Below are 10624 nucleotides of genomic sequence, written 5' to 3'. Positions count from 1 at the left end.
ATTGGGAGGGAGACAAACCATAAGTGACTCTTAATCTCACAAAACAAACTGAGGGTTGCTGGGGGGAGGGGGTTTGGGAGAAGGGGGTGGGATTATGGACATTGGGGAGGGTATGTGCTTTGGTGAGTGCTGTGAAGTGTGTAAACCTGGTGATTCACAGACCTGTACCCCTGGGGATAAAAATATATGTTTATAAAAAATAAAAAATTATATTAAAAAAAATCTAAGCTTGTAATCTAAATACAGAACTGCACTTCTGAAGGTGTAAATTTTTATTTGTTAAATTCATAATATATGCTGATATAAAAATTTTAAAATTTCAAATGCAACAGAGTGAAAGACAGATCTCCTTCCCATCTCTGTGTCCCAGTAACCCTCTAGATTTTGTTTGTGAACTTCAGAAATAAACTCTACATCTGCAGCCAAATATGCATATGTGTGCATACTACGTTGGTAACACATTTTTTTTCTTAAGATTTTTATTTATTTATTTATTTGACAGAGAGAGAGAGAGATCACAAGTAAGCAGAGAGGTAGGTAGAGAGAGGGGGGGAAGCAGGCTCCCTGCTGAGCAGAAAGCCCAATGTGGGTCTTGATCCCAGGACCCTGAGACCATTACCTGAGCCATCCAGGCACCCCAGTAACACATATTCTTAAAGTGGAAATATACTACACAAATTGTTCCACACATAATTTTTTATTTCCCCTTAATATATTTTGATGTGTATTCCATATCTGTATATAAAGATCTACTCCATTTTAATGACTCTGTAATATTCCATTACACATTTGTAATATTTTATTGAACCCATCCCCTCTTCGTAGATATGTAACTCCTTTCAATATTCTCTACTATGCTGCAATGAAGGATTCCATATTTCAGTCATCTTATAGTTGTATAACTATAGGATAAAGTTCTAGAGGTGGCAAGTACAGGTCAAAAGGCACTCACATTTGTGAGTGCAATGCTTGCAAATGGGTCCCTATGGAGTTATCACTCCCACTATCACTCTGGAAGAATGTCTATTTCCCATGCTCCCTCTAATAGTGTTAGCAAACATTTTCATATCTTGCTGTTTAATAGGTGAAAAGTGATGTCCTAGTGATGTTTCCATTTGCATTCTCTTTTAGGAGTAAAGTTGGGCATTTATTCATATGTTTGAACCACTTCTACTTCCTCTACCTTAAACTATTAGTTTTTTACCTTTGCCCATTTTTCTATGGATTTGTTGCTCTTCTTTTGAATTATAGGAGTTCTTCATATACTAGGGACATCAGTAAGTCTATGATAGGTATTGCTGTGCAAAATGCTGTGCCAAAAAAAATCCAAATTTCATTTTTCATTTGTTGTTTGTCTTTTGACTTTGATTATGTAAATTTTGGCTTACAGAAATTTTGTACTTTCATTTCTTTAAATACGTGAATGATATTTCTCTTCAGCTTCTGGGTTTTGTGCCACCTTAAGTCTTTCCCACCATGATGAGTTTTTAAACATTCTTCCATAGTTTTTTTTAAATTTAGTTTTCATTTTTTTATTGAGGTATAATTGACATACAACATTCTGTTTCTTTCAGGTATATAACATGACTCAATATTTGTATATATTGTGAAATGATCACAATAAGTCTATTTAATATCCATCACCATACCTAGATACAGAATTATTTTTGTGACCAGAACTTTAAGACCTACTTTCTTAACAATTTTCAAATATACAATATAGTTTACTAATTATAGTTTCCATACCATACGTTAAATCCCTAGGATGTAATTAATCCCTATTTATCTTATACCTGATGGTTCTTTTTTCCTCCCCCTAACACAACCCATCTTACCAATGTCCCCACAACTTTTTGCCTCAAGCAACCACCAATCTGTTCTCTATATCTATGAATTTGGTTTCTTTTTCAGTACTTCTATGATTTCATTGACCAAGTTTAAATTGATCCATTGTGAAATTATTTTTAGTATAACGATGTGTTCCAACACCATTTGTTGGATTATCTACCTCATCTCCACTGATTAAAAATACTTACCTTTTCATATTATAAAAAGTAACAGTTAATATTTTCTTAATTTTATAAGTATTTTAGGATAAAAACTATATTTTCATGTCTTAAGACATTTCTTTATGGGACAATCCAACTGGAAGATATAACAATTGGAAATATTTATGCACTCAATATAGGAACATCCAAATACATAAAACAGTTAACAAAAAACTAAAAGGAACTAATTGATAATAGTAAATAATAGCCAGAGAACTTAACACCCAACTTACATCAATGGACAGATCATTTAAACAGAAAATCAACAAGGAAACAATGACTTTGAATGACACACTGGACCAGATGGATTTAACAGTTACATTAAAAAAAACTTCCTCTTAAAACAGCAAAATACACATTCTTTTGAGGTGGACATTAGACATTCTCCAGAATAGATCATACATTAGCCTATAAAGTCAGCCTCAACAAATTCAAGAAGTTCAAACTCATACCATACATCTTTTCTGACCACAGTACTATGAAACTAGAAGTCAGCCACAAGAAAAAAAACTGGAAAGAACACAAATACATGGAGATTATATTACATGCTAATAAACAATGAGTGGGCCAACCAGTAAATCAAAAAGAAATTAAAAAGTATATGAAAACAAATTAAAGTGAAAACACAACAGTCTAAAACCTTTGAGATGCAGCAAAAGCAGTCCTAACAGGGAAATTTGAAGCAATAGAGACCTACCTCTAGAAGCAAGAAAAATCTCAAAAATCGACATAACCCTACATCTAAAGGATCTAGAGAAAAGAGAACAACAAGTAAACCTAAAGCCAGCAGAAGGAAGGAAACAACAAGAATTAGAGAAGAAATAAATGATACAGAAACTAAAAAGCAACAGAAGAGATCAGGAGCTGGATTTAAAAAAAAAAATCAATAAAACTGACAAATGCCTAGCCATAATTATCAAGAAAAAAAGAAAAAGGACCCAAGTAAATAAATCACAAATGAGAGAAGAGAAATAACAGTCAACTTCACAGAAATACAATCAACCATAAGAGAATATTGTGAAAAACTATATGCCAACAAACTGGGCAGCCCAGAAGAAATAGGTAAATTCCTAGGAACAAATAAACTACCATAACTGAAGCATGAACAGAAAATTTGAATAGACTGATAACCAGCAGAGAAATTGAGTCAGTAATCAAAAAATTCCCAAAAAGCAGAAGTCTAGGACAAGATGGCTTCACAAGTGAATTCTATCAAACGTTTAAAGACGAGCTAATAGTTAATACCTATTCCTCCCAAACTTTCTCCAAAAATACATGAAGAAAGAAAACTTCTAAATTCATTCTATGAAGCCAGGATTACCCTGATACCAAAACCAGATAAAGATATCATCAAAGGGGCACCTGGGTGGCTCAGTGGGTTAAGCCTCTGCCCTCGGCTCAGGTCATGATCTCAGGGTCCTGGGATCAAGCCCCACATCGGGCTCTCTGCTCAGCGGGGAGCCTGCTTCCCCCTTTCTCTCTGCCTGCTGCTCTGCCACTTGTGATTTCTCTCTCCCTCTGTCAAATAAATAAATAAATAAATCTTTAAAAAAAAAAAAAAGAGGATACCACCAAAAAAAAAAAAAAAAAAGAAATATAAACTACTATCTCTGGTGAACATATATCCAAAAATCCTCAATAAAATATTATCAAACAGAATCCAGTATTTTTTTTAAAAACCATCCACCACAATCAAGTGGGATTTATTCATGGGTTGCATGGGGGGTTTATATGTGCAAAACAACATGATACATCACATTAATAAAAGAAAGGTTAAGAACCATATGATCATTTAAATAGATACGGAAAAAGCATTTGAGAAGTACAACATCCATTCATGATAAAAACCCTCAATAAAGTTAGAAGGAACATACCTCAATGTATTAAAGGCCATATATGAAAAACCCACAGTTAATATCATTCTCAATGGGGCAAAACTGAGAGCTTTACTTCTATGGTAAGGAATAAGAAGGGTGTCCACTCTCACCACTTCAATTCAACATAATACTAGAAGCCCTAGCTACAGCAATCAGACAAAAAGATCATTCAGATCGGTAAATAAAAAGTGAAACTTTCACTATTTGCGGCTGACATGATACTATATCTAGAAAACCTGAAAGACTTCACCAAAAGCTGCTAGAATTGATAAATGAATTCAGCAAAGTCACAGGATAAAAAAAAAATCAATATACAGAAATATGTTGCATTTCTATGCACCAATAATGAAACAGCACAAAGAGAAATTAAGAAACCATCCCATTTACAATTACACCAAAAATAATAAGATAACTAGGAATAAACCCAACCAAAGAAGTGAAAGACCTGTACTCTAAAAACTATAAAACATTGATGAAAAAAATTGAAGATGACACCAGGAAATGAAAAGACATTCCATGTTCCTGAATTGGAAGAAAAAATATTGTTCAAATGTCTATGCTACCCAAAGCTATCTACACATTTAATGCAATCCCTATCAAAATACCAACAGCATTTTTCACAGAACTTGAAAAAACAATTCTCAAATTTGTACGGAACCACAAAAGACTCCAAAAGCCAAAGCAACCTTGAAAAAGAAAAGCAAAGCTGGAGGCATCACAATACTGGTCTGCAAACTCTATTCCAAAGCTGTTGTAATCAAAACAGTATGGTGCTGACACAAAAACAGACACACAGGTCAACAGAACAGAACAGAAAACCCAGAAATGGACCCACAACTATACAGTTAATTAAGCTTCAACAAAGCAGGAAAGAATATCCAATGGTAAAAGGATCGCCTCTTCCTCAGATAATGTTGGGAAAACTGGAGAGCAACATTCAAAAGAAATTGGACTACTGGGATGCCTGGATGGCTCAGTTGGTTAAGTGGCTGCCTTTGGCTCAGGTTATGATCCCAGGGTCCTGGGACTGAGTCCCAAATCTGGCTCCTTGCTCAGCGGAGAGCCTGCTTCTCCCTCTGCTTGCTCTGCCTGCTGCTCCCCCTGCTTATGCTCTCTCGCTCTTGCTCTCTCTGACAAATAAATAAACAAAATCTTTTTTTTAAAACTCTGGACCACTTTCTTATGACACACACAAAAATAAAATTAAAATGTATTAAAGACTTAAATAAGAGACCTAAAATGATAAAAATGTTAGAAGAGAACACAGGCAGTAACTTCTTTTGACATCATCCATAGCAACATTTTTCTAGATAGGCCCCCTGAAGCAAGGGAAACAAAAGCAAAAATGAATTATTCTGACTACATCAAAATAAACAGTTTCTGCACAGCAAAGGAAACAGTCAACAAAACCAAAAGACAACTGACAGAATGGGAGAAGATATTTGCAAATGACATATCTGATAAAGGTTTAGTATCTAAAATATATTAAAAACTTACAAAATTCAACACTCAAAAGACAAATAATCCAATTAAAAATGGGCAGAAGACATGAATAGACATTTCTCCAAAGACGACACCCAGATGGCCAACAAACACATGAGAAGATGTTCATCATCAGGGAAATACAAATCAGAACCACAATGAGATATCACCTCACACCTCTCAGAATGGCTAAAATCAAAAATACAAGACACAACAGGTGTTGAGGATGCCAAGAAAAAGGAACCCTTGTACACTGCTGGTGGGAATGCAAACTGGTACAGCCATTCTAGAAAACATTATGGAGGTTCCTCAAAAAGTTAGAAACAGAACTACCCTATGATCCAGCAATCATACTACAGGGTATCTACCCAAAGAATCAAAAAACACTAATTCAAATGAATACTTTCACGCCTATGTTTATAGCAGTATTATCTACAACAGCCAAGATATGGAAGCAGAGCTGGTGTCCATCAATTGATGAATAGATTTTAAAAAATAGGTGCTATATATGTAATGGAATATTACTCGGCTATAAAAAAGAGTGAGGGGCACCTAGGTGGCTCAGTCGGTTGAGCATCTGCCTTCGGCTCAGGTCATGATCCCAGAGTCCTGGGATCGAGGCCCTCATCAGGCTCCCTGCTCAGCAGGGAGTCTGCTTCTCCTTCTCCCACTCCCCTTACTTGTGTTCCTTGTCTCTCTCTCTCTGTCAAATTTAATTTACCAAGTAAGTAAATTAAATTTAAAAAATGAATGAAATCTTGCCATTTGCAATGACATGGATGGAGCTAGGGAGTATAATGCTAAGCAAAATAAGCCAGTTGGAGAAAGACAACTACCAAACGGTCTCACTCATATGTGGAATTTAAGAAACAAACAAACAAACAAACAAAAGCAACAGGAAAAAGAGACACTAACCAAGAAACAGTCTCTTAACTATAGCAAACAAACCTAGGGTTACCAGAGAGGAGGTAAGTGAAGTGGGTTAAATAGGTGTTGGGAATTAAGGAGGTCACTTGTCATGATCACCAGATGATGTATGGAATTGTTGAGTCAGTACATTGTACACCTAAAACTAATACAGCACCTTATATTAACTAACTGGAATGAAAATAAAAACTTTAAGAAAAAATTCAAGAAGATATTTCCTTATTACATTAAAACATGTAAACTATACCACAAGGTTCAATATCCCTAACTTGGCATTTCCTCACCTTTAAAATACACTAGGAACCTCAAACAGGAAAACTGGCCAAGATTTTTCTTAACTGTGAGAGGCCCCTAGGAAATAAGGCCAGTTACCTGGCAGCTCCATCTGTATACGATCCCCTAAATTCCGCCTTCCTCCAGAGACTTTCAAACAAAGATCAAGGTGTTCATGTCACAAACGCAATGGTGATGGTGATCTCAGAGCCAGTGATGGCATAGAGAGGACTGAAGGGGGCCATTAGAACACGTAACCTGCTTACTACTATGCCCAAGACTAGAAAGTCCTCAGAAGTCACTGACCTAAGAAAGGAGAGAAGTTTCTGCCAAGCAAAAAAGAGCCTGACATAGAAAATCGTTCTTCCCAGCTACCGGATGGGCAAGGGGAGAGCTGGGTCAGGGCAGCAGGGATGGCGGGGGAGTGGAGGGATGGTTAGGTAGACGGAGCTTTTTGTTTGTTTGGAGGCTGGTTGTGATTTGGGTTGTGATTTGGTTTTTTATTTCGCTGTTTGTTGCATGAAGTGGGTTCTGCACCTGAATGTCTCATTACCCTGAGTTGTTTTGATTGGATCCCAAGATGCTTTCCCCAGGGTATGTTTTGGGAAAGAGCTTAGAATAGTTACATTAGATCTAGTTCTGATTATTAAGTGACAAGGATAAGATAAGCTTGCTTTTTATTTTTTGCTCCCTTGAATCTGAAACAAGTTTACTGCCAGAAATGGATGCAGATAAAAATATATTTAAGTGACTGGGACTTGGAATCGCCCACAGAAAAGGTCCTCCTATTTAACATCAGAACGCAAAACAAGAAGGATGTTGGTTTTTCTATAACGGATGTTCAGCTGAATTATGTCTGTTCCCCATGGGGGTAGGTGGGTGGAGAAAACAGGATAAATACTCCAATCCCTCCACCCCCAGGAGCAGTTAACACATATGAGACACCAGTGAACAAAACAGACAATGCCCTAACCTCCTCTAGCCTACAGTCTAGGGCCTCTTAGGCCAGAGGCAGAGAGAAGAAATGCCTTTCATTTCGCATAGTGTAATAACTAGAAGGGACATTAAAGAGTATACAACAGAATGGGCTCATTTTTATCAGTGAGAAAACTAGTACCATCCCAAAGTCATTCACGAGAATGATGAGGCTCCCTACTGAGTGCTCTTCTCACTTACTCCTCATCACAACCACATGCAGCAGACAACACAGTTACATCCATTTTCAGAAATTTTCAGAAAGGTTCAGTCAATAGGTCATCAATAAATAATTGATGAATGAATGAAGAATTCTAATGCACTTACTCTGCTGTTACAGTGTTGCTATGCTCTTTCCGCAGAAGCTCTCCCTGAGCTCTTCCCCACCAAACCTAGTCCTTTTCTGGGGCTCCCTGTCTCTGTAAATGACCCACGTGCAGCATCAGCACAAGGCCGAAACCGAGGGGGTCTCCTTAATGTCTCCCTCCCTCCACTATACCTTGAGAATCCTTCACCGGGTCCCATTGGCTTTAACTTCCTTCTGATGAGCATTGGGCGTTACACACAACTAATGAATGGCCAAACACTACATCAAAAACTAATGATGATGTACTACCTGTTGTCTAATTGAACATAATAAAAATAAATAAATAAAATAATAAAGTCACCTAAGGACAAAAAATAAAAGGATAAAATAAAATAAATTAAATTCTCCTGAAGCCATCCACATCCTTCTGTCCTCTCCAAACTGCTATCTGTCCTCTCCCCTCGTCCAAATTGCTATCATCTCTTACCTAATGACCACAGCTACCTCCTAACTGGGTCCTCACATACATTCTAGGCTCCCTTCAATATGCCTTCCTGTGCCTTCTGGCAAGAGTGACCTGTTCAAAAGACAAGCGTCTTCACTCTCTTCCTCTTCCTTTCCTTCCTAGACAGTTGGGGCCCACAGCCACTACACAGCTCGAGATCTAAGAAGGGGCCTAGATAGGAACCTCCAGGATGCCATATATACTAACAAGTACATAGGACCCAAACCAGCTGCACTCTGATCTCTAACCCACCAGACAGGGGATTAAATATCATGAATTTCAATAGCAATGGAACCTGCTGACAAGGGTCTCAGAGAAGAGATAGCAGAACCCAGCAAGGAAGCAAAGTCTCTCCAGACCAGGTGTTTTTCAGGCTCAGCTCCCATGTCTTCCATAGCACCATGCCTTGGTTTTCGCTTCTTGCCCTTCCTGCTGAGCTCATTGAAGACAGTCTTACCATCATCTTTTCATTCATCACAAGAGTCAACAAAGCCCACAGTAGGCAGCTACACCTGTCCTCTGCCCCGCCCCAAGCACAGATATTAGAAGACTATTGAGTAAAAGCTTACATAGTTTATATTCTCAAGGCCTTAGTCATAGGTGAGGGCTAGTGAAGGAGGCAATACACACACTCTCTTTTACGTCTTCAAATACTAAAGGATTCTCTGGAGGAGTAAACAGTAAAATGACAACGGCTGCCTCAAGGAGTGGAACTGATGGGCTGGGAAACGGACATCATTCAGCTGAACATCCCTTACAGAAAAACCAACAGACTGTCCTGTGGCAAACTGTCAGCCAACATTTGCAACATTTGCATTGCAAAAATAAAGACAACTCTGGCTGGTTTAAGTGGGAAGGGAGATTGTTGGAAGGATGGTGGATGGCTTAGACTGCCCAAATCAGACTTGGGGGACTAAAAAGTCAAGGACAGTGTCCCCAGAAAATTCTACCTTCTTCGGTGAGAAGCAGGAAGGCAGGAAGGGAGAATCCTTTGCCTCCGAAAGAAAGAAGAATCCTCCAGCACTGCACAGGGGCTCAGGATCTAAGCAGCCAGGGTGAATTGCGGTTGGGTAACTATACTTGCACGTATATATTCAAAAGCACTGAAGGCAAGAACTCAGGTATGTATACTAATGGGCATAGCAGCATTGTCCACAATAGGCAAAAAGTAGAAACAACCCAAATGTCCATTGCTAGGAGAATGGAGAAACAAAATGTGATAAATACATACCATGGAATATCATTCAATCTTAAAGAGAAATGAAATTCTGATACCTACTAGAATATGGATGGATCTTGAAGACCCACTAACTGAAATAAGTCACTCACAAAAGGACAAATACCGCATAACTCCTGTTTTATAAGTAGGCAAATTCTCAGAGACAGAAGGTAGAGTGGTGGTTCCAAGGGCTGGAGGGAGGAAGAGGAAATCATTCGCTAATGGGTACAGAGTTTTTGTTGGAGATGCTGAAAAAGCTGTGGGTGTAGTTGGTGGTGATTATTACCCAACCTTGTGAATGTACTTTATGCCACTGAATTATATATTTAAAGATGGTTAAGATGATCGATATTATGTATTTTTCACCACAATAATAAAAAAAAAATAAGGATTGAAAACACCCACAACACTCATTTTCCCCCATAGGTTCTTCTATGCATTTATATTCATGGGCATGTATTACCTATTTAAGGCAGATTTTTTAAATCAAGGGATTTATACAGTTATAGGATGTGCTTTCAACTATGCAAAAGTGAGTCTACTATATCTTAGAAATGGTAAATTATTGAGAAAAAAACTGCAAAAGCCAAAAACTGCATCTGTGTGTAAATATATTCATCAATGTAAATAAATTCACTCATTGCTGTTGCTCCCACAGACGCAAAGAACAGACTCTCTCCCTTTCTTCCCTCTCCTCAGAGCCCAACCCGTTTCCTGTCACACGCATCAAGAATTTCATAATTCTAGCAATCTCTCATCCAAAAAAAAATTCTTGGCACAAGATTTATCACTCCCCAAATCATAATGCAAATTATATTTTTAATGCCTGGAGTATTAATTTGAGAATGTGAACAATAATTGCAGGACTGTCACAAAAAGACTTGAAGTCTTTTTTTTTTCTTCCTAAAATAGAGAACAATGGAGGATGTGGGAGCTGTGACTGGCCTGGAGAGTGCAGACAGCCAAAATGGATTTCCAGTAGCATTCAGGTGATCCACAAAAGATCAGTTT

This window comes from Mustela nigripes, chromosome 15 (genome assembly GCF_022355385.1).
Source record: "Mustela nigripes isolate SB6536 chromosome 15, MUSNIG.SB6536, whole genome shotgun sequence".
NCBI classification, from domain to species: domain Eukaryota; kingdom Metazoa; phylum Chordata; class Mammalia; order Carnivora; family Mustelidae; genus Mustela; species Mustela nigripes.
This window is presented reverse-complemented; position numbering follows the sequence as displayed.